General features: G+C 46.3%; 1 pseudogene; it reads right to left on the bottom strand.

Annotated features, from left to right (window-relative positions):
* Positions 1–22,469: 22,469 nt before the first annotated feature.
* On the bottom strand, positions 22,470–22,856 carry LOC117704274 (large ribosomal subunit protein uL29 pseudogene; annotated as a pseudogene).
* Between the last annotated feature and the right edge of the window lie 906 nt (positions 22,857–23,762).

The following is a 23,762-nucleotide window of genomic DNA, read 5'->3' as shown; positions in this document are numbered from 1 at the left end:
GTTCCTCTAGGATGGCTCAGGATATGGTGTCTTCATGGGAGCAGACTAGCTAGGTGTTCACTGCTCTGAGTGGAGTGACTTCTCTAGAATGGCTCAGGATATGGTGTCTTCACAGGAGCAGACCAGCTAGATGTCTGCCCCAGCCAAAAGTGAGGGGCGGAAGGGGAATGGTATTCCGGAGGGGCGGGGTTTGGTTGGCTGATTTGTCATGAGCACCCCAGGCTCCCAGTTGTGGCTCTGGGACTTAGGGTAGTGGGAAGGGGTTCTTACTTGTTGCTCTGAGTGCAGTGGCTCCTCTAGAATGTCTCAGGATTTTTTATCTTCACCAGAGCAGAGCAGCTAGGTGTCTGCCCCAGCCACAAGGACCAATCGAGGGGCAGAAGGGGGTGCAGTACACTTTTGTTATACATAAGCGTATTTAAATTGCTTCATTTTATTTTCATTTGGTTATTTATTTAGTATGTGTTTAGGAGCTACACATGCATATAAATTCAGGGGTGAGTCTAGAGTGCTATTCTTCAGTTATCCTTCACATTATGTATTAGTTTGTCTGTCTGTCTATCTAACTCTATATAGATATCGATCTACAGAGCTATAACTATCAATAGATACTTATATAGAGATAAATATACAGGTAGATATACAGATATAGAGATAAATATACAGATACATAGTAAGATGAGTATATAGCTATTAGATATATATAATTAGATATAGATATATAGATACATGATACATAGATATACAGACACATAGATACATAGATATATAGATGATACAGATATATAGATGATATACACATATATAGATATAATTTGAGACAGGATTTCTTTTAAAAAATTTTTATTGGATATTTTATTTATTTACAGTACAGATGTCATCCCCTTTCCCCATTTCCCCTCCCTAGAACCCCCTACCCTATACCCCCTTTTCCTTTATGCTTTTATACCATTTTGATTATATGCATGCAATAAGGTCAGTTTTTAGGTTGAGGGTCTAGCAATACAATAGATGCAAATAGTCAAGGAACAAGCAATACAATAAACACAAATAGACAAAGAAAAAGCAAGGCATTAAACCCAATTATGCAAACACTCCCGTGATCACTGTTTCTAAAGGCTTATCAGGATGACCAAAGTATCTGAGCCTACTTCCCTATCATAGCCCAAGGTAATTTTCATGTCTGAAGCCTACTTCCTCATTCTAGTCTAAAATTTAGAATCCTATCTGAAATTACTTCTTTGTTCTGGCCTAATATTTAGATTCCTGCTTGAGATTATTTCTTTGTTCTAGTCTAATGTCAGATTCCTGCTTGAAGCCTACTTCTTTGTTCTTGGCCAATGAGACAGCATCTCTTGTTAAGACTTGGGGCTTGCTGGTTAGGCCAGGTTGACTGGCCAGCAAAGTCCAGGAATTCTTTTCTCTCTCCCTCCCCAGCACTGGGATTAGAGCTACACGCCACCGCACCCATTTAAAATGATTTTTGGATTTGTTTATTTTCCTATTTTCTATGTATGAGTGTTTTGTCTGTATGTATGTCTATGTACCACATGCATGCCTGGACTGGAAGAGGCCATTAGATTCCCTGGGACTGGAGTTACAGATGGTTGTGAAACACCATGTGGGTGCTGGGAATTGAACTTGGATGCAGCCAGTGCTCTTAATTGCTAATCCATCTCTCCGGCCCATGAACCATTTTTGTGTGGGTTCTGGGTACCTAACTCAGTCCTCGTGTTCTCAAGGCAGGCACTGACTAGCTGAGCATCTCCCAGACTTTACTGTACCTGCTGTTTTCCTTTGTTGTAGGATGTTGTGACTGGCAATGTTTTGTTTGTTTGGTTGGTTTGGGGGTTTGGTACCTTAGTTTGATTTACTTGATCGTTTTTGTGCAGTGCATACAGACCCTAGGGCCTTGTATGTATTGGGTAGAGGATGTTCTCCCAATTCACACTGCAAGACCTGCCACTTGGAGTATGCGCGGTCAATTTGATAGATACGTTTTCACCAGGAAGTTGGATGAGAGTGTTGTTCCTCAGTAAAGACCCCCCACCATGTGAAAGTCTGATTTCTACTCTTGGGTTTCTGGTTTTCCTTCTTAAAATGTCCCTTGAGTCCACCTTATGGCACCTAGGTCTTTGATAGAGACGTCGCCGTTGATTCCAGGAGGGTTTGGCATTACTTCCTGAAGCATGACATTTTTGGAGGTCCTGACTTAGTCAGATCAGGAATCTGGGCTATGGGTGTCCTTCAGAGTTTCCGGCCTCCCTGATTGTTTTTGTATCCTCTGTGTTTCTGCTCCCTCTAGAGCTCTGCTTCCTCTATGTCTCCTCCCTGCTGAATTCCTGCTATCCCTGGGTTCCTGCTCCCCTGGGTTCCTTCTCTCCTGGGTTCCTGTTTTCTTGGGTTTCTGCTCCCCTGGATCCCCAATCTCCCTGGGTCCCTACCCTTCTGGTCCCTGGTTCTTGGGTCCAGTATCTTCTTGAGTCCCTTTTCCCTCTGGGTCCTTGTTCCTTCTGGTTCTCCGCACCTCTGGGTCTTATTCATTTGTTTTTAGAAGGAATCTGACCTCCCCTGACCCCTTCTAATTCATTAAAAAATATGGACATTCATACCTCTTATGTTCTAATTTGAAATGTAGTTTAAGTTTTTCGAAAGGTTTATTTTATCCAGCATTTTGTTTTATCTTATGCATGTGAAATTATAAAAAGTTTTATTTTATGTATACATAATCATGAATCTTTATGTAAAATAGTTTGTTTCTTTTACTTCTCAATACAGTTATTTTCCAGGTTACAGGTGTTTGCATATTTAGCTTTTTAAATAGCTACTAACTCACTCACTCACTCGAGAAAGAGGCCATTCTTTTATCGTAGACTTAGATCCTGCATAGATAGCATTCCACATGCATGCATATGCAGGCTTCTCTCTGCAGTTGAATTGTCTCCTAGGAGTGAGTTCTCTGGTGAGCATGCTGACTCAAAAAACATGCACTGTCACAGACGTGGGATCAGCCAGATTCAGCGAACACCACCCACTGCCCGGCCGTGGTGTAAGTGAGGCAGACATTCTCTGTCACCAATCTGATCCTCTCTGAGGGGATGGCTGGAGGGCCTGCAGACACATGACCTGTGGTGTGTCTATTTGATGCACTGCCACAGGGCTTTTGTGTGTATGTAGTACAGCTGCGTGCACACTCAGGCATGCGGAGACCTGGGGCCAACGCTGGGTTTCCCCCTCTGTCCATCTCCATGTTATTTTTAAAGATAGTCTCTCACTGAAACTAACTCTTACTGATTGGCTAGACCTGCTGCTTCCCCATCCCCTAGGGAGCCTCCTTCCCCTCCCCTTCTCCTCAGCACTGAGGTACCAGGTGTATATCATCACCACAACTGGTCTGTTAACTAGGTGCTGGGGTCTGAAGTTAGGTCTTCTTGCCTTACAGCTGGCTTCCCTGGGCCATGTGGCTTTCCCCATGGCTCAGGGTCCACAGGGAGCTTTTAGAATCTGGGTGAAGTACCATGATTCTTCTTCTTCTCCTTCTCCTTCTCCTTCTCCTTCTCCTTCTCCTTCTCCTTCTCCTTCTCCTTCTCCTTCTCCTTCTCCTTCTCCTTCTCCTTCTCCTTCTCCTTCTCCTTCTCCTTCTTCCTCTCCTTCTTCTCCTTCTTCTGTCTCCCCTGATGGGTATGATGGGCAGTCAGGACCTGGGACCTTTGGTACTGCAGATGATTATGGGACAAAGAACAGCTGATCCTCCAGCTGTCAGAGAAAAGCTCACTTTAAAGCTGTGGTCCTCAACCTTCCTGATGCTGTGACCCTTTACTATAGTTCCTCATGTTGTGGTGACCCCCCAACCATAAACTTATTGACATTGCTACTTCATAACTATAGTTTTGCAACTGTTATGAATCATAACACAAGTATCTGTGTTTCCAGGTGGTCTTAGGTGAGTGACCCCTTGAAAGGGTCATTCAACCCCCACACACCCCTGCACACAGAAAGGAATCACCACCAACATGGAGAGAACCACTGCTTTACAGGGATGTGATGTCAGAAGGAGACTGGGTAGAGCAATCCTCCCAGATAGGAGTCACTCAAGCCCAGCTTACACAACCCAGGTTAAGGCCAACTGAGGGTTTCAGGCCGCTCTGTTCACATGACCCTGAACTTCTACACTCTGCCACTCCACTGAGCAATGTAGATGGCCGTGTCTGTATCCACAGCCAAGCATGTCCTGTGAGGGGAGCTTGTGCCAGGCTTGGTTAGGGTACGTTTCTGACAAGTCTTTTATCTTGGTCGCAACCTGAGCAAACCCCCTTCTGTAGCCCAATGTGTGGTTTTGGACATCTTGCTGTGAAGACACCTAGGCTCACACAAAGATCACCTCCTCGGAAAATGTAGAGTCTTCTTTGTGGGAAAGCCCTACATGTTCAGAGGGACTGTGCTGCCCCTCTTCACGAGGCTGCCAAGCAGTCTGTGCCTACAGGCTGCAAAGACCTTGGTGGATATGGATGGATATGGGGGAGCTGAGAGTCCCATGGTCTGGGTGGACAAGAGACCCAGCTGGCAGCATTTCAGTTTTTATTGTGAAACGTGATGACTCTCCCTTCAACCCCACTTAGGGGTTAGGACACCATACCTCAGCAGAACAAAGCTCTGTGAGTCCTAGCTGCCGACTTGGGACAGATGGGTTTTCAGATGGTCCCTAGCTCCGCTGTCTTACTGGCTGAGACTCTCTCGACACATGGCATGGTGGGTGGTGAGTGGGAGGGACAGAGTCTCCACAAGGCTCCAGGAATCACATCATTGGTCGCCCCCCCCACCCGTATGTTGCAGGCTGATGAATCGCTATGACAATGACAACTGCATAAGTAGCTCAGAACCACTAAAGAACAGCTGAGGGACACAGTGTAGGCAGCATTGGCACAAATCCCAGAGAATTCTAGGCCTTCTCAGAGGGGGGTGTGTCTCCTCCACTCAGCATCCTCTCAGACGCAGTGCATTTGAACCTGTCACTCCGGGATAGACACAAACTCACTCTTGCTGGTGCCTGGGCCATGGTCAGAGCAGGGCATGGCAAGCAGAGTAGGCTTGACTTGTAGCCCTCTCCCCTAGCCCCACCTAGGTTCCCCGGGAGATAGTCCTCAAGTCAGTGGGATATGTGCCCTGCCTCTCTCTGCATCTACTGTCCTGAGGCCGTCTTCCTGAGATGATCCAGGCTCAGGCAGGAGGAAATGAGTGTGTGTGTGTGTGTGTGTGTGTGTGTGTGTGTTAGGTTATTGTTCACATGAGTAGGTCAGAGGACAAACTCAGGTATTGTTTCTCTGGAGTACCCCACTGTTTCATTTTTTTTTTTTTTTTTTGAGACATTTTCATTTTCTCTCACTGTCCTGGAATGTGCTGTGGTGGTTGAAAACGCTTGGCTCATGAGAAGTGGCACTATTAGAAGGTGTGGCCTTTTAATAGGTGTGGCCTTGTAAGAGGAAGTGCGTCACTATATAGGTGGGCTTCGAGGGCTCCTAGTACTCCCAATGCAAAAGAGACAGTCTCCTGCAGGCTGGCCTCCAATAAAGGTATAGAACTCTCAGCTCCTGCTCCAGTGCCATGTCTACTGGCATGCTGCCTTCCTTTCTGCCATGACGATAATGGACTGAACCTCTGAAATTTTAAGCCAGTCCTAATTAAATGTTTCCCTTTGTAAGAGTTGTCTTGGCCATGGTATCTCTTCAGAGCAATGAAACCCTAAGGCATGTGCCAAGTAGGCCTTCTGGCTGGCCAGAGAGCAATCAGCCCGGCACTGACATCACAAGTGTGAGCCACCATGCCTGACTCTTTACATGTTTCTGGGACTCAAACTCAAGTCTCTCAGGTTTGCATGACAGCACTTTGGCTGTCTCCCAGCCTAGAAGGTTTTTTTTACCAGCAAGGCCAAGTCACTATATAAAAAGGCTGGTTACCTACAGCCATTTAAAACCTTCTCTCTCATTTTCTTTTTTTAATAAAAAAAATTGTATTTACTTAGAAGCATTCAGAATGTCAACAAAACAGCCGCTTTTTTTTTTTTTTTTTTTGCAATATTATAGAGTGGTAGTCAATTAACAGAATAATTATCTTCGTATAAGCTGCATGAGAGACAACTGAAGAATAAAACCCCCAAATAAAGCCAAAATAAAAGAAAAACAAAAACCAAACTTCTGTCCCCATATATAAGTAATTTGTGCTGTGTACCAACAAGAACCTGCTTTAAATTTCCATGCCAATTTACAACCCCCAGACTGTACCAGGCAAGGTTAGTGGCTACTGAAAACACCACCAGGACAGGACTATCTAAAGACACATTTGGTAGTGTGTTAACTATACAAAAAAAGACACTGTACAGTTTAAAGGCAAAACTTATATGGCCTACATTTCAATTTTTTCTTTAAAAGGAGTGAGTTGTATACATGGGGGTTAAATGCTTTATAGACAAGAAAAAACCTGCACTAGAACCAACTTGTTCATCATCATCTTCCTCTTCATCATCTTTCTCTTCTTCCTCATCTTCTTCATCCTCCTCATCATCTTCCTCTTCCTTCTTTTTCTTGCTCTTTGGAGCCTTGACCATCCCCCTTTTCGCTGCATCAGGTTTTCCTTCACCTCTGTAAGCAGCGATATCCTTCTCACACTTCTCCTTCAGCTCGGCAGCCTTCTTCTCGCAGGGCTGCTTGTCATCCGCTCCAGTGTTGTTCCACATCTCTCCTAGCTTCTTTGCAACATCACCCATGGATGAGCCAGGATGCTCGCCTTTGATTTTTGGGCGGTACTCAGAACAGAACAGGAAGAAGGCCGAAGGAGGCCTCTTGGGTGCATTGGGGTCCTTGAGCTTTTTGGTCTCCCCTTTGGGGGATGTAGGTTTTCATTTCTCCTTCATAATGAGCCTTGTCAGCCTTTGCCATATCTTCAAATTCCCCCTTTTATTTAGCAGACATGGTCTTCCACCTCTCTGAGCACTTCTTGGAGAACTCTGAGAAGTTGACAGAAGCATCCGTTGCTTGTGCTCCTCCCAGCAGGTTTGCACAAAGAATACATATGAGGACACTTTGCCCCTTGGCTTCTTAGGATCTCCTTTGCCCACGTTTAGTTGGTTTTCCTCCGCGAGGCACAGAGTCGCCCAGTGCCGGTCCAGCTCTCGCTTGCCCCGCGCTGTCTCTATGGAGCTCCATGTACTGCAATGGCTCTGAGAGCGGGAGCCAGACACAGCCTCCTCTCTCTCTCCGCTCTGTAACATTACTCCTTCTCTCTCATTCTTTAAGAATCTGGAAATGTGGGGGCATTTTCCATCCCCAAAAGCCCTCAGTTTCCTGGAGCCTCCAGCTGGCTTTGTTCCTGCTTGCTAACCGCTAAGCTCTTCTTTTCCTTGTAACACCTAGCCAGGCCGCCAAGAAAAATAAACACATTCTGTTAGAATCCTGTTTTTCCAGCTCTCCCCCTGGGGGCCATAAAGGATGTTCCACGCATCCGCCCTCAAAGTTGTTGTTGTAGGCAGCACATTGATCAGACACGAGTCTTCTGCCACGCAGCCCACTATCAGCACTGAGGTTTGGACACGAGTCTTCTGCCACGCAGCCCACTATCAGCACTGAGGTTTGGACACGAGTCTTCTGCCACGCAGCCCACTATCAGCGCTGAGGTTTGGGCTGTAGATTTAAAGCAAAAAAGAGACCTGTTATGGATTCCTCCGTGAATTAGCAAGAGAGCACATGGGTGTTGTGACAGAAACCCCAGGGTCACCATTGCATTGCCCCCAGTACTGCTGTACAACCTGGCAGAGAGCCTTGGGATTTTCTACATGGCACAAAAGACTCAGGAGCCGTTCAGTGTCAGCTGACCATCTGAAAACTGAACATCCATAGTGTGGCCCCACCTACGGTCTGCCTGATGGGTTTAGAAATGAGTCCTTCCCACAGGAGGAGGACTAAAGATCAAAGTGAGCACATGGCATTGTTCTGTATGAAGACAACTCCCACATTGTTGACCAGGAAGTGCCCTGGCATGATGGGAGCCAAGGTTGCATAAAGTTTCAGCCTCTTCCCTGTAGTTGGGTGCACTGGGCGTGGATTGGAACATGAACTGTCTATATTTGCACACAAATTGTGAAGTGCAAGGGCTGGAGAGATGGCTTCCTGGGTAAAGTACTTGCTTCGTAAGCACAGGCCCTGAGTCGGGTTCCCAGCATCCAAGTAAGATTCAGGCAATGGTGTCATCTCAGTGCGGAGGAGGCAGAGGCGATGCCTCCTGGTGCTCCCTGGCCAGCCAATCTAGCTGAAAGAGCAAGCAGCAAACTCCAGGTCCCATGAGAGATCCTGTCTCAAAAAGTAAGGTGAGGAACAAAGGAAGACCTCTAACATTGACCTCTGGTCTTCTCATGTGCACGTTTCAGCAAATGCAGTAGCATACACATGTGTGCACATGCATACACCACACACACACACACACACACACACACACTTAGAAATGCACCCAAGTCTGATAGGTCTGATAGTCTGGAGAGGGCATCCTGACTCTGGAGAACTATGGAAAAAACTTAGGCTAAGCTGGTAAAAAAAAAAAAAAAAAAAAAAAAAAAAAAAAAAAAAAAAGCTCATACTTCTGCCCTGCTAAGTTTCCAGTTGGAAAGTTTGTGGGGTGCAGCTGTAAACTGCCCTCTTGTCTTGGAAAGAGCATGTGCAGAAGACTCATAGAAGCAGAACAGTTTCTCAGGACTCTCAGGAGGGCTTGGTGCCGTGGGTGCTCCCCGGAGCCTGTGGTATGTGCACTAGATTTAATTTGCATAATTTGTGGGGAAGAAAAGAGAGGTCAAGGACCTGAAGCAGTTTCCTGAAGGCAGTCTTTGCTGTCCTGGAGGATGGGGGCAGGGGACTTAGGTTTGGAGCTTTCATTTCTACTGAGACCAAATACCTGACAAGAGGCAACTTGAGGAAGACTTTATTATGACTCGGGATGTGAGGATACAGTCCATCATGTTGGGAAGTCTGGGCAGCAAGACAAGCTGGAGGCAGGAACATGAGGTGACTTATTGGTGTCTGGGTGGATTTGGAAGCTGAGGAAAGGAAACAGGAAGCAGGTGATCTGCAGAGCCTCAAGGCCCTTGGGCCTGGGTAACAGCTCAGCAGTGAAGATCACTCATTGCCCTTCCAGAGAACCAAGGTTCGATTCCCAGAACACATGGTGGTGGTTCCTTACCATCCATAATTCCAGTCCCAGGGGATATGATGTCCTCTCCTTGTCTCCATAGACATTGCAAGCACATCCAGGCAAAAAATTCACGGACATAAAATAAATAAATCTTAAAAAAATTTTTTTTAAAACAAGCAAGCAAAACAAACCTCAAGACCTGCTTCCAGCAATCGACTTACCCATCCAGGCTCAACCTTAAGTTTCACAACCTATAAAATTGTGAACCTTTTAAAATTGTACCACGAACTGGGAACAAGTATTTAAATGCATGAGGCCATGGAAGTGTTTTGTAGCTAAGGCTTAGTAAATAGAATCCCATTTCAGAGGAGCAGTTGCATGCTTCCCAAACCCAATCAAGCATTAAGCCGACAAAACCCTCTTGTAGAGCGTCTTCTTATCAATCTCCCTAAGACAAGAGTCGTTGGACAGGTGTTGTGATTCAGATGTTGAGTGTCTCCCAGAGGCCCATGTGTTAAAGTCCTGGTGCACAGCGTGGTTCATTTAAAAAGTGGGGCCTACCTGGAAGGTTTTTTGTTTTTGTTTTTTTTTTAAATACTGGATATGTGTGTGTCCTTCAAGTGTTCTATGGGACTCCTTCTCTTCCTTGTTCTCTTTGTTCCCTGATCATAATGTAAGTGGCTTGTTCTCCTGCACATGCCTACTAGGTCACCGGGTGCCCAACTGACCATGGGCTGGAGTTTCTGAATCCATTAGCCCAAATAAGCCTTTCCTGTAGAAGTGGAAGGTTCTCCTCGCAGAAGTTAATGGTCTCAGGTCTTTCGTTGTGATGATGGAAAACCAGTTTGCACAAACCAGCTGAGGGACCTATGGTTTGGAGAGGTAGCACATGGGAACAGGTAGAGAATGAGTGGGAAAGAACCCCAGCTTGGCTTTTAGAAAGATTTGAAGCCCTCACCAGCCAAGCACAGAGGCCCCGCCATGCCATGGGCCCACAGACACTTGTCCACATGTAATACCTTATTAGTTTGATTTTTGAAGGTATTTCTCTCCCAGACATCTTGGCCGTTCTATAAATATTTTTAAAATCTTATTAAGATAAAGCAAAGATGCTCATAAACAAATTACATCGAGGCTTAAATTTTGGAATTTATTTATAAAAATTATTTCTGGCTCATCACTCAGTTAAGCAATAATTTAAAAACAACACCAGGGGAGAAACTTTCTAGCTTGACAGATTAAAAAATGTTTTTCTCTTTAATCATTTATTTTTGTCCCCTGTAACAATGACATATACTTGTGAAGGTAAATGTTTTTTGAACAAGCATCTCTCAAGGTTTAACCTCAATTAATCACCGCTTCAGAGCCCTCGCACTTCCTAGAGGAGTGGGCTTCCCAGGAGAGCCTGTGTAGATTCAGTGACCCAGACCAGGGCCTGGAGCGGGGGCTCAGAAGGAAGAGCAACTGCTTAGTATACAGAAAGCCCCGGCTTTGGTCCCCAGCTCCACATTATCCCAGCTGGGTCTCCACACGGCCCAGCTCAGCACTGCAGAGGCGGGAACGGGAAGATGAAGACTTAAGACCATTCATGGCTCCATAGCAATTCCCCGGCCAGCCTGACCTACCTAAGACACTGACAACACACTCAGTCACACATACTCACTCATCCGCTCACTCACCCAGTCACTCACCCACTCACCCATGTACACACCCACTCACCCACCCACTCACCCATGTACACACCCACTCACTCACCCACTCACCCACCCACTCACCTACCCACTCTCCCACCCACTCACCCATGTACACACACACTCACTCACCCACTCACTCACCCACCCAGCTACTCACACATCCACCCACTTATTAACTCACCCACCCACTCACCTACTCACTCTCCTACTCACCCACACATTCACTCACCCATCCACTCACTCACTCACTCACTCACTTCCTCATGTACCTGAGATCCTTTAGGGAGTCCGGGCTGTACTGGGGAACCAGAAGTCTCCAGGAGGAGAGATACTGGTCTTGGTTTGACTGCTTCCTGGGTCAGTAGCTAGAAAGAGGAAAGCAGCTGGAGGTCGGAGGGAGGGAGCTGGGCAGGTGTCCCAGGGGATGTGACCCTGGGCTGGTGCAGGGGATACGGGGTTGGGGGAGGCACTTTAATTTTAATTTCACAAAATAAAACATTTTACAATGTAAAAGTTCTACACTCTTACAAGTTCAAATACTTTAAAAGTTTAGTATTAAAGGTAAAAAGTTAGTTTAAAAATACAACTCTTTTTTCAAATTCCAAATCCACAACTGTGGGGCTCCTAGAAAATTAAAAGTAATTGAAATACTCCCTTAGCTCAAGAGGGCAGAACCGGGGCATAGTTCCAATCTGAACACAACAAAACCAAACTCCAACGTGAAAGTAATTCAATGTCCAGTGTCTGGAATTCACTCATCATGTTCTGGGTATTATGGTCTGGGTAGCTGCTGCCTGTCTAGTCAGCCATTTTATGCTGTTACTAGTGTTACAAGGAAACTTTCTCATGTGCTGTCACTAGACTTTCTCATGCCTGAGTGGACTGCAGATTCTGTTATGTGCTGTGCTTTGGTATTCTTGGAAAGCATCACAACAGAGGTCAGCTAGAACTGCCTTGTATAGTTAGCCGCAATAAGCTTGGACCTGAACCAACCACCCAGCAGCACTGCCTGCCCCTGTGTACGACGAGCTTTTATGGTTTTTGCCTTCATAAGCTGGCCCCGGGATGGACCCAACATAAGAGAGACAGCTGCACCTATTGGAAGCCATTTGGAGTAAGACTTCCATTTTGGGTAGGGGCCATGGTTAGTTTTAAGTTCCTGAGACCTCCCTGGGAACTGTCATCCCACTTGGCAGAAAGAGACATAGAAAGGTAGGTAACTGACATCCTGGTTGTCAAGTAAGACATGAATGTTAGGTAAGGGAATTCCCCACCACAGCTGAATACCCCAGCCAGTGGAGCAGGATACGTGTATAACAAAGACATGTTCCTAAGGAAATCCGCTATCCTTAAATCCTGATTGGTGAAATAACTTGGCACAGATGTTTGTGGATCTCAGACTTAAAAGCTGTGTAGGATTCTGGCTCAGAGTCACAGTCAGCTCCCAAGTTTGGTCTGCAGCCCTGATTGATCAGTTCTAGGGCAAATGCTCAACAAACTACTCCAGTCTCACTGAGAATGGTGTTTGTGTGCTTTGTAAGGCAACTCCTGGACCCCAACACTGGGCTCCTCCAAAGGGTTTGGGTCATTTCTCTGGGCCTGTCCTCTCCCCACAGCTTGGCTTCTGGGCTCCAGCTGGCTCCACTCCACCGCTGTCCCTGGTGGTCATCCCATGGTACTGTATCTCCAAAGCGCTGGGGATTCTGGCTGCAGCTGGCTGCACTTTCACCAATAGCGTCTCCAGGAACTGCAGCCCTGCTGCTAGTGCCTAACCTCTACGACCCTATCGCACCTTCTAAACCAGCACCTCCTAAGTGACTCTTACACTACCACTTTTGACTGCCTGCACAAGGTACAGCCTTGGCTGTCTCTGGAACACGTCTTCTGTGGGTTGTCCCTGAAGAAACACTTCCCAGAAGACTTCACCTCAATGATGCTGATCTCCAGCCCCAGACAATCAGCATCTATTGTCCCAGCAAAGCAAAGGTACAAGTGCAGGCTTCTGGGGAGACTGTGAATTCTCACTGGCAGTCAAGAGTACTTGGCTGAGTGACACACTACCACTCAGGGTCTTGTTCCCACTTCTGAGACTGTAACAGTCAGAAACAGAAGCAGGGTGACCTATGTATCTCAGCCCCTGGGATGGAGAAGAGTGTGCTCCCAGCATCCCACGACAATCTCTCCTCTCTTTGCACCTTCAACATAGGGCTTCCGCTGACATCCCAAGTCCGGTAGAGACTAGAAGACCCTAAGAGATGTGTTCCTACATGGATCCTCCCAGAGAAAAGGGGATCAAGAGGGAGCTAAGGCTTCATAGCACTTGCTGTTCTTCAAGAGAGTCTGGTTCAGTTCCCAGCACCTACATGAGACAGCTCACAACCACCCACAACATGTCCTCTGGCCCCAATGGCATCACTATGCCAATAAACTCATTCAAGCACACAACCACACACATAAAAATACCCCCTCCCTCTTTTTAAATGAAGGCAGAGTTCAGTCACTGAAAGTTCCACATTAGATATACAGAAATTGAATTCATTTTGAACAGCAAAGGAAGATGTGACATCTTTGGTGGGTACAAAACTGCCCACAAAAATAACACATGAGCATAATGGAAACAAGGAGCCCCTGAGTCCCTAGGCCGAGTCCCCACCTCAGGGATATCCCTGTCACCCTCTTACATCTGAGGAAGCTAAGGCTCCAAGCAGGGGCAGAGGGAACACGAGGTTCACACCAGTCCCGGCCTGTCCAACCCCATACCCTGTTCCACTGACTCTCAGAAGATCCACACCTCTGCCCAACTGCCCAACGTGTTTCCTGCTGCATGCAGCCTCCAGAGGTTGGGAGGAGGGAGAGGGAAGAGGTGAGAACGGAGGCTCTGCAGCTAGTGTTCATAACAAAATGAAGGCACCCACAAAAAATGTATCTACTAATGAGGCAAATTTAAGCCACACAGAAAAAGTTCTGAACTCCTATAGACTTTCTAAATACCAAGAGAAGAAAGATCTCTAGAAAACCTGTAGAAATTCCCCAAACATCTGGTTACTCAATAACTTTCTTCTAAATACCACAGACAGCAGAGAAGATCAGAAGAGAAATGTCAACTGATTTTAAACCAAATGAAAACAAAACCACACAATGTCTCAGAGCTGGTGAGCAGTGCTGAAGTAGCCTGGGAGGTCAAAGCAAGAAGGGCCCGTGAGAAGGAGGAGGGGGAGCCCCTTTCTACCTCAGACACTGGGATAAAGAGCAAATGAAATCCAAAGATAGGAGACAATGAATAGTAATGGGAAAGCCAGGAATGGTAGAGAAAATCAATATAACCAAATCTGGTTCCTCAAGCAGGTCAATAAAATTTATAAACCTGTAGCTAGGCTTTTAAAGGGGCAAGGGAGGGAGAGACACACATACACATGCAAAGAATATATATATCCTTTGCTTTTCTGTTGCTGAGATAAATACCATGACCAAAAACAACCAGAGGAGGAAAGGGTGTATTTGGCTTACAGGTTAGTTCATTATCAAGGGAAGTTGAAACAAAATCTTGCAGCAGAAACCAATGGAGGCCCACTGCCTACTAGCTTGCTTCCCCAACTTGCTTAGCTACCTTTCTTAGGTAGCCCAGGCCTACCAGCCTAGGGATACTACCCCTCACAGTGGACTGGACCCTCCAGTATCAACAAGGAAATGCCCCCACAGACATGCCAACAGATTAATCTAGTGCAGGCAATTCTTCAGTTGAGATTCCCTCTGCCTAACATGCCAACTTGACTACCAAGATTAGCAGAGGAGAGACAGGGGTGGTTTGGGGGGGGGGGGCAGTGAAAGGGAGGAAGTGAAGAAACAAGAGAGTAAGAGTAACAGCAAGAGAGAGAGAACAGAATATTAGTCACTCTTAGGAATACACAGATAGCATTAATACATATTCTGCAGATTTTAAATGAATTTATGGAGATATTATTAAAAAGTCTGTGCCAATAAATTCAACAATTTCTCTGAGCACCAAATTCACTAAAGAAATACACAGCCTAGATCCCCTCAGATGACTGCATAGAAGAAATCCATTACTACCATGCATGACACCTGAGTCCAATCCTGGAATCCTCCCAGTAGATGGAGAGAATCAGTTCCCAAAAGCTGACCTCTGGCCTCCATGTGCGCAGCACTGAGTATGTGTGAATGAACACCCAGACAGCCCCTCCTGCCCTATCTCTCTCTCTCTCTCTCTCTCTCACACACACACACACACACACACACACACACACACACTCACACACAGTCCTGCAGTGTGGCATTGCTCTAACGGTGGTTTGTTGATCAATGAACAGAACAGAGTCCACAGAGGAAGCCCAGGCCCATGTGGCTTTACGGATGAAGCCATCCAGACATAATAATAGCAATTCTTCCCCTACTATTCTCCGAAAATCAAGAAGTTACATCTATTTCCCAGTACTAACACCAGACAGAAATTACCACAAGAAAAGAGTAACGATAGATCAATAACCTTTGTGAACACAGATGCAACAATCCCAAGCAAGATTTCAGCAAATTGAACCCAACAATATTGTGTATAAAAAGAATACATCATGCCAGTTGAGGGTTAGCCTGGAGATGGGAGGTGTGTTTACCATTTGGAAATCAATGGTGTTCTTCATCTTACTGGGTGGAAATGGAAAACCCCGTGTGGTTATGTCAAGAGAAATGGAAACATATTTGCAATTGTGATCCATTCCCCACCTCAAATGTTCTCAGGAAGTGACCAGTAGACCATCCTAGCAAGTTGTAGCAGGAAGCAGCACATTTCCACTCTCCTGTGCTTCCCGTGTGGTTCTGCTGGGTCCTCTACTGAGGGTCAAAGGTGACAACCAAAACTCCCTCATCTCTGAGATCAGCGGGGGGAGCAGGGCATGACAACATGAGTCCAGCTGTGGCTGTAGGAGTGACAGGTGAGCTTCCACAGGGTGTTGGCTGGAAGATGCCGTTGTACCTAAAGGCTGCCTGTACTTCCAGCATGGGCTTCACTAACATGGGCTACTTCCTGTCCCAGAGTCAGCAGGAAGTGAGACCAGCAAGACTTGCCAAGCAGGAGCTGCCATTGTATGTGAACACAGGCACACATACAAACCACACACACACACACACACACACACACACACACACACACACACACCTGATCACCTGATCACCTCTATAGTATTCTACCAAACCAACCAAGCCACCCATCCTCTTCACACTGAGGGAGAAGGAACCTGACAAGGTGGGGTCAGCAAGGCACAAGGAGTTTGGGGACACCCAAGGGTTTGTCATCACAAAGGGAAAGTTGCTCAATTACTACCAAGAAATGTCCCCAGCTCATATGACACTGGTGACACTGGCGGTGTAGAACTGAAGGCACTAAGGATGATCAAAAGCAGGCGCAAGTGAGTTGGCTCAGTTGGCAAACCGTTTGGCTTAAAACCACGATGTCCTGAGTTCAGTCCCCAGCACTCACTTAAAATATCTGGGTGTGGTGCTCCATGCTTGTAGTCCCAGTTCTGGGGAGACAGAGGCAGGTGGATCCATAGGGCTTGCTGTCAGTTAGTCTAACTGAAATGGCAAGGTGAGATCCAGGTCAAGGAGAAATCCTGTCTCAAAAAAAAGATAAAAATAATAAGTGGTGAGAGCCTGGCAAGTGACACTGATTCCTGAGGTTGACGTGGGCTTCATATGCATGCACACATGCCATCCTGATGTGAACATGCGTGTGCACACACATACCACATACACACTCACATACACACACATGCACGTACAAAAAATACTTTTGGGTAAAATTAAAGGCATAGCTAGTTCACAGGGCAGAAGTTCAAGGTCAAGGCCAAAGATTAAGACCAATGCTGTCTGAAGAGGACCTACTGATGCCGCTCAGCTCCAATCCGAATCCTAGCAGCCTATAGCTTCTGTGTCATTGATGTTGATTCAAGAATTTACACAGAAAGGCACAAGATATAGAATTGTCCAAAAATCCCTGAGGATGGGGTGAGAATGAAGTTGAAGCTATGACATAATTTCATTTGTCACTACGCTAATATTATTCCACAACTTGATGGGCTCTGTATTACTGGTATAAGAATTATCAATATAATTATATGTTATTATCTCAAGATTATCAACTCAGCAATGGGGCGCTCACTTAAAGGTAGACAATGGAACAGTGAAATAGAATGGAGACTCAATAATACATACGCAGATAAAGAGATGGATGCTAGACCAAGATACGGAGGAAATGTGGGGGATTTCCTGTTGAGGAGGGGATGCTGGGAAAAAGCTACTATGTCACAACCTGAAAAGATGTCATCTTTCCTCTACCTCACTCCATATGCAAATCACCAGAAATGGACCACAGACAATGCGAAGTAGGAAACATCTAGAACAAAGATGTCTTGAGTCGGTTTCCTGGAGGACCGTCTCTAGTGAGAAAATACTGACATGCAGAAGCCACCAAAATCCATCCCTTCTGCTCTTTAAAGGGCCCATTCGTGAACAGGGCATTATATTAGTTAATTTCTCCATTGCTGGGACCAAATGCAAGAATCAACTTAAGGGAGGAAAGATTTGTTCCAAACTGCTGTGTCAGCTCATCATGAGGGGTGGGGTGAGGGGAAGATTGCAGAGTCCATGGTGTCAGGAGAGCATGACAGAGGTGCTTTACCTCTTGGCCAGTCAGGATTCAGAAACTGTGAACTGTCAGGAAAAGTGGACATCATCTTCAAGGTCACAACTTCTGCTAGCTAGATCATGTGACAAAAGTTTTACAAGCTCCCCAAACAATACCAAAGCTGGAGACCGTGAGTCTCCAGTTGACACATATGACTCTATGAGGGACATGCGACATTAACATACAGTGTATATATTTGAGACAGGGTCTCATTGTCTATTCCCAGTTGCCTGGAACTTGCTATGTAAACTAGGCTGGCCTGGAACTCACAGAAATCCTCCTGCCTCAGTTTCCCAAGTACTAGTATTAAACACATACACAACCACACCCAGCTGACATTTTCACATCAAAACAATAGAAACAATTTTTTAAAAAGACTCAGAGGAAACCTTGTGAATCTTACCTAGTAGTCTGAACAAGTGACTCAGAACCAATGAACTAAGTATGAAAAAAATCTTTGGGTACCCACATGACTTATTTAAAATCACCCGGTGTTTGCACAGAAAGTGTGCACATCTTTCTGTGTGCTTTAAACCATCTCTTAGTGACCTACAACACCCAGTACAGTGTAATTGCTATGTAAACAGTTGTTATACCAAATACTTCAGGGAATAATTTGAAAAGAAAACAAAAGTATACAGATGTTCCATACTATGCAAATTTTTCTCCAAATAATTTCAACACGTGCTTAGTGGAATATGTAGCAAACAGAATACCACGGGTGCTACTGGCAAAGAGAAACTATCTGTGGCTTCTTTACCCCATCGTGATTTGCAAGATAAGTTAATACACTGGGCTTGAGGGACAGCACAGTCCATAAAGTGGCTTCCAAGCAGGATCCCCTGGGTTCAGTTCCTGGGTCTATATAAGGAAGCTGAGCACGTTGGACATACTGGGAGGCAGACACGGCTGGATCTCTGGAACTCATTTGGTGAGCTCCAGGTCAGTGAGAGGCCAGTAAAAGATGCTGTCTGAAAAGGATTAAGGTAGGGGGCTAGAGAGATAGCTCAGCAGTTAAGAGCACCGACTGTACTTCCAGAGGACCTGGGTTCAACTCCCAGCACCCACATGGCATCACAACTGTCTGCAACTCCAGGATCTGACACCCTCACACAGACATGCATGCAGGCAAAACACAAATGCACATAAAATATTAAAAAATTAAGATAGAGGGTTCCTGAAGACCCTTGAAGTTGTCTTCTGGATTCTACATCCACGCGAGCACGTGTGTCTCACACACACACACACACACACACACACACACACACACACACAACCTCCCATATGTGCACACACAGAGAGACAGAAGGAGGAGGGAGGGAGAGAGAAAGAGGGGGTGTGGCTAATCCACAGTGGTAAAGCAGCTGTCACCTGGAACACAGGGCACCGAGTGGCTGGCTGTTTACCCTGAGGAAAGCTTGGGGAGGTGACAGACAGGTATGTCCATCATCTTGACCAGGGTGACGCTTTCACAAGCCGATTGTATGTCAAGATTACTCATTGGTACACTCTACACATGCTGTTTATCGCACGCCAAGCCCATCTCTCTGAACTCTGACAAATGAACCCTATGTGACCCAGATCACAGGCTTCCGGTGGTTCTCACATTGTCGGTGGGCAGAGGCCACTTTTGTCCAGCTCCAGTTCTCAAACAGGAGGAGAACAAGCTTCTCCCCTGGCACTGAGGCTTGGCAGCTCTTGCAGCTGGTGTAGCTGCTCTCCAGGTAGCTCTTCACAGCTGTGGTGAGACCAGGCCTCCCAAGCTCTGCAGGCAACTGGAGCCAGCAGCTCCTGGCAACCCTGTCAGCTCTCCCAGCAGCCCTCAATGTGCCCAGCTCAACCCACTCTGTTCGAGATCAAAATCACAAAAAGGCAACCTAATGTCTCCTAAAAGAGCTTTCATAGCGTTTACCACAGCAGAGGGGCTGATAGGGGCGCAGTGATAGCTCAGAGGCCGCCCTGGCCTGATCAGCAACACTAGTATTTGTTTTGGTTTTGTCTTGAAACACTGTCAGCTACTTAAAGCTGGCAAGTCCAAACGAGAGGAGAAAGAGGTCCCGGTCCCACGGGGTCTCTCTGGAGCTGAGCGGGATGGTGAGTGTCAGTGACCCAAAGAAACACACCTGGCCAGGAGTCTTGTCAAAGCAGGAACTCAACTTTAATGTATCAACCTCTCGTTTATACAAACTTGGAGCATAGGGAGGCAGGGTTTTGGTGGGTTGAGATGATGTAGGGGACAGGGAAGGGTGACAGAGGGTATGGAGGTGATAGACAGGGCCTATTGCAAAGCTCTATATCAGCTACAGCTGAGCAGAGGCAGAGCCAAACAGGTCCTGTTGAGTCACTCTGGTATGGAAGTGACTAAGACCGGTCTCAAACTCAAGCCAGGCTCGGGTTTGTCCTCAAGGCCCAAACCAGGGCTAAAATGGGGCCCAACAGCATACACACACCAGAGGAGAAGGGCATGCACTGCAGTGGACCAGCCATCCTCTCCGGCTTCGGGAAGAAGGTTGAAGGGAACGTGTGAGCAGAGTGAGCATGGCATTCCGGCCAGGTGGCTGAGCCCCTGCTTTCCACACACATCCAGAATGGATGGGGAGGGGAGACGAGGGGCCCAAGAAGACACGATCTTACTCTGTAGCCCAGGTTGACCCCAGTCTCACTGTGTAGACCAGGATGATCCCAGAGTACTGGCAAACCTCCTGCCTCAGTCTTTGGAGTGCTGGGATTAAAGGTATGGAGCATTGTGACCAAAAAGAGCAGCAATTTCCTAGTTAAAGGCTGAACTTTGCTCTTGTGTGGCCTCCTGCATGGGCATGGTGTCCCTGGGAGAATGGATCAGTGATGACTACAAGAACATGGATGGGGACATCCAGAGTGGCTGTGGGCATTAGAAGGATTGGTGCCAAGACCCCACATCAGGCAAAAAATAAAGGAGTTGAGAGCATAGTGCCAGACAGACTTTTCTTTCTATGATATGAACTTTCCTTTCTCCTTTTTAAATTCAAAAGAAACAACTTGTTCAGGTGCATGTTAAGCTTTTCCCTGCCCTGCTACTCCCCCATTCTGTTCTTCCAGACAATTTTATTTCTACTTCTATGTGCTTATGTGGTTTCATGTAGCTATGTAAAATCTAGGAGCCACAAATGAGAGAACGTATCTGTCTTTCTGAGAAGGGCTTAATTCGTCATTTTCCTGCAAGTGATACAACATCCTCCTTCCTTACAGCTCAAAAGAGTTCCACTGTGTGCACCAGTTTCCTGATTCGTTTCTCTGCTGTAGATGCCTGGGTTTGCCCTGTCACTTAGTCATCTGGCTGCAGTAAGCACAGGGTGTGGGTATCCCTGTGGTGTGTGGGCATCCCTGTGGTGTGCGGGTATTCCTGTGGTGTGTGGGTATCCCTGTGGTGTGTGGGTATCCCTGTGGTGTGTGAGTATCCCTGTGGTGTGTGGGTATCCCTGTGGTGTGTGGGTATCTCTGTGGTGTGTTGGTATCTCTATGGTGTGTTGGTATCTCTATGGTGTGTTGGTATTTCTATGGTGTGTTGGTATCTCTATGGTGTGTATCTCTGTTGTGTGTTGACTTGGAGTCCTTTGGGTAGATTCCTAGGAACGCTGTAGCTGGGTCTTGGGGAGAGCATTTCTTAGCTCTTTGCGGTCTCTCCCTTTCTCTTTCTCGTTCGTGGTTGTGTGTGTGTGTGTGTGTGTGTGTGTGTGTGTGTGTGTGTGTGTGTGTTCTTGTGGTGTTTGTATGTATAATTGAGTACACTTGCCTGTGCAGTAGAACATGAAGGCCAGATGTTGACATTGGGTGTCTTGCTCTATTGAGACAAGGTCTCTTGCTAAGCTTAAATCTTGCTTATTTCAGTTAGACTGGTTGACCAATGAGCCTCCAAGATCTGCCTATCTCCCCATGGGGTTATAGACACACACTGCTGCCAGCCTTTTAAGTGGGTGATGGAGATCTGAGCTTAGCTCTCATGCTTGGACGGCAGGCACTTTGCACACTGAGCCATCTTCCTGGCACAATGACCTTTCTTCAAACGTCTTCAGTATGGAGGGGATGCTACATTCTATGGGGTTCACCCTCTGAGAGTGGATTAGAAAAGAGAAGTGGAGCCCAGGCAGCTTATCTCTGCATGACATCCTTCCTTGCAGATGTTGGCCAGAGGCTCACAGTGGCTTTGAACCCCATCATTTGGCCTCCAGAGCAGGGACAGCCCCATGTTGGTGTGTTTCCTCCTGAATGTGGCCATAATGACATTCAAATTCCAGCAGGAATTCTTGAGCACTGTGGAATGTGTTGTCAGCATCCTGAGTACTGGCAAAGACAGGATTTTGTGTTTTGGCGATGATGTGGCAGTCCATCTGTAAAGGTGACATTGAGTGAAGGAATGGGCTGCTGATTTCACCAGGAAACCCAGACACAGTTATACGTCATGGAGAACACTAAGCCGCCCCCAAGTTCATCATACTCATGTTTAAATGGCCAGATTTCAAAAAATGAGCTCATACCCACAGGTTTGTCAGAGCGAACCACAAAGACAAGAATTTGGATAGATTAATTTTGTAAAAATGTAATTACAATGGTTAAATCAGATAAGCCAGTGAGCAGTGAGGCAGCTGAGATTCATTTACAGTCTTCTTCTTCTTCTTCTTCTTCTTCTTCTTCTTCTTCTTCTTCTTCTTCTTCTTCTTCTTCTTCTCCTCCTCTCCTTCTCCTTCTCTTCTCCTTCTCCTTCTCCTTCTCCTTCTCCTTCTCCTCTCCTCCTCCTCCTCCTCCTCCTCCTCCTCCTCCTCCTCCTCCTCCTCCTCCTCCTCCTCCTCCTCCTCCTCCTCCTCCTCTTCTTCTTCTTCTTCTTCTTCTTCTTCTTCTTTTTCTTCTTCTTCTTCTTTGTCTTATACTTTATTGTCATTGTCGTCTCAGGCCTTGACTGCATACTTGCGCAGTGGGTACAGCCGCTCCTTCTGCTGCTGCTTCTTGGTCTTCAGCTTCTCTTCAAGCTTGGTGAGGCGGCATCGCATGGCTCTAGTTTTCTTGGGTCGCAGGTCCAGGGGCTTCTACTTCTTGTCCTTGTAGAATTTCCTGAGGTTTTCTTTTTGAGTCTGGTTAATGACAGTGAGGACACGGGCGATAGATCTGAGTACAACTCATATCTTGGAGAGCTTGGACGCGGCGCCAGCTGTCACTTTGGCGACTCGAAGCTGGGAGAGTTCCACCTTTAGATCGTCCAGTTGTTTCAACAGCCCCTCCTTCTTCTTGCCGTGCAGGTCCTGAGCCTTAATCTTAGCCATTGCTGCGTTGTTCACGGCTGAGGCCGCCTGGTTCAAGAGCCATTTACAGGCTTCTTAAGGGAAGTTATTAAACCTGTATATTTTATGGAATGTCAGGTTTATAAGCCAAAATCAAAGCTTAAGAAAGCTCTGTGTTTGGAATGTTATTTTAACACGGCGAACAAATTATGCTTGAATGGAACTTTTTAAAAAGCTGAAGGTAAGACTCAGGGTTACCTTTGTGTAAGAAATAAGACAGAGAAGATGACAGAACAGCAGAGGAGGAGCAGGCCCAGGCCAGCTGCCTCTGGTTTGGGAAACTGAGGCTCAGGAAAGCAAGAAGCTGCCTTGGGAACATTCAGTCCTTTAGGGACTCTGGAATGCTCCTGAACACAGCCACCTTCTGGGTACCCTCCCTCTGTTGACTCCACATACACCCAGAGGTGATGGGTTTGGAGCCTACTTGGCTTCTGTCCCTGCTCATGAAATAATTCATCTTCATTGTCAATCAACTTCATCAGATTTGGAGTCACTATGGAAACACATCCATGGTGTGTCTGTGAGGATGTCCCCAGAATGGTTTAACTGAGATGGGAAGACCCACCCTGAATATGGGTGGCACCAGTTGATCTGAGGAGTCAGACATTAAAAAGAAGTGAAAAAGGAGAAAGGGAGCTGACAACCAAGCATTCACTGGTCTCTGCTGCTAGGTTGTGTGTGTGTGTGCATGTGTATATGTGTGTATGTGTATATGTGTGTATGTGTATATGTGTATGTATGTGTGTGCATGTGTATGTGTGTGCATGTGTATATGTGTGTATGTGTATATGTGTGTGTATATGTGTATGTATGTGTATATGTGTGTGTATATATGTGTATGTATGTGTGTGTATGTTGTATATGTGTGTATATGTGTATGTATGTGTG

The sequence above is a fragment of the Arvicanthis niloticus genome, chromosome 2 (genome assembly GCF_011762505.2).
Source record: "Arvicanthis niloticus isolate mArvNil1 chromosome 2, mArvNil1.pat.X, whole genome shotgun sequence".
Classification (NCBI taxonomy): Eukaryota; Metazoa; Chordata; class Mammalia; order Rodentia; family Muridae; genus Arvicanthis; species Arvicanthis niloticus.
This window is presented reverse-complemented; position numbering and strand designations above follow the sequence as displayed.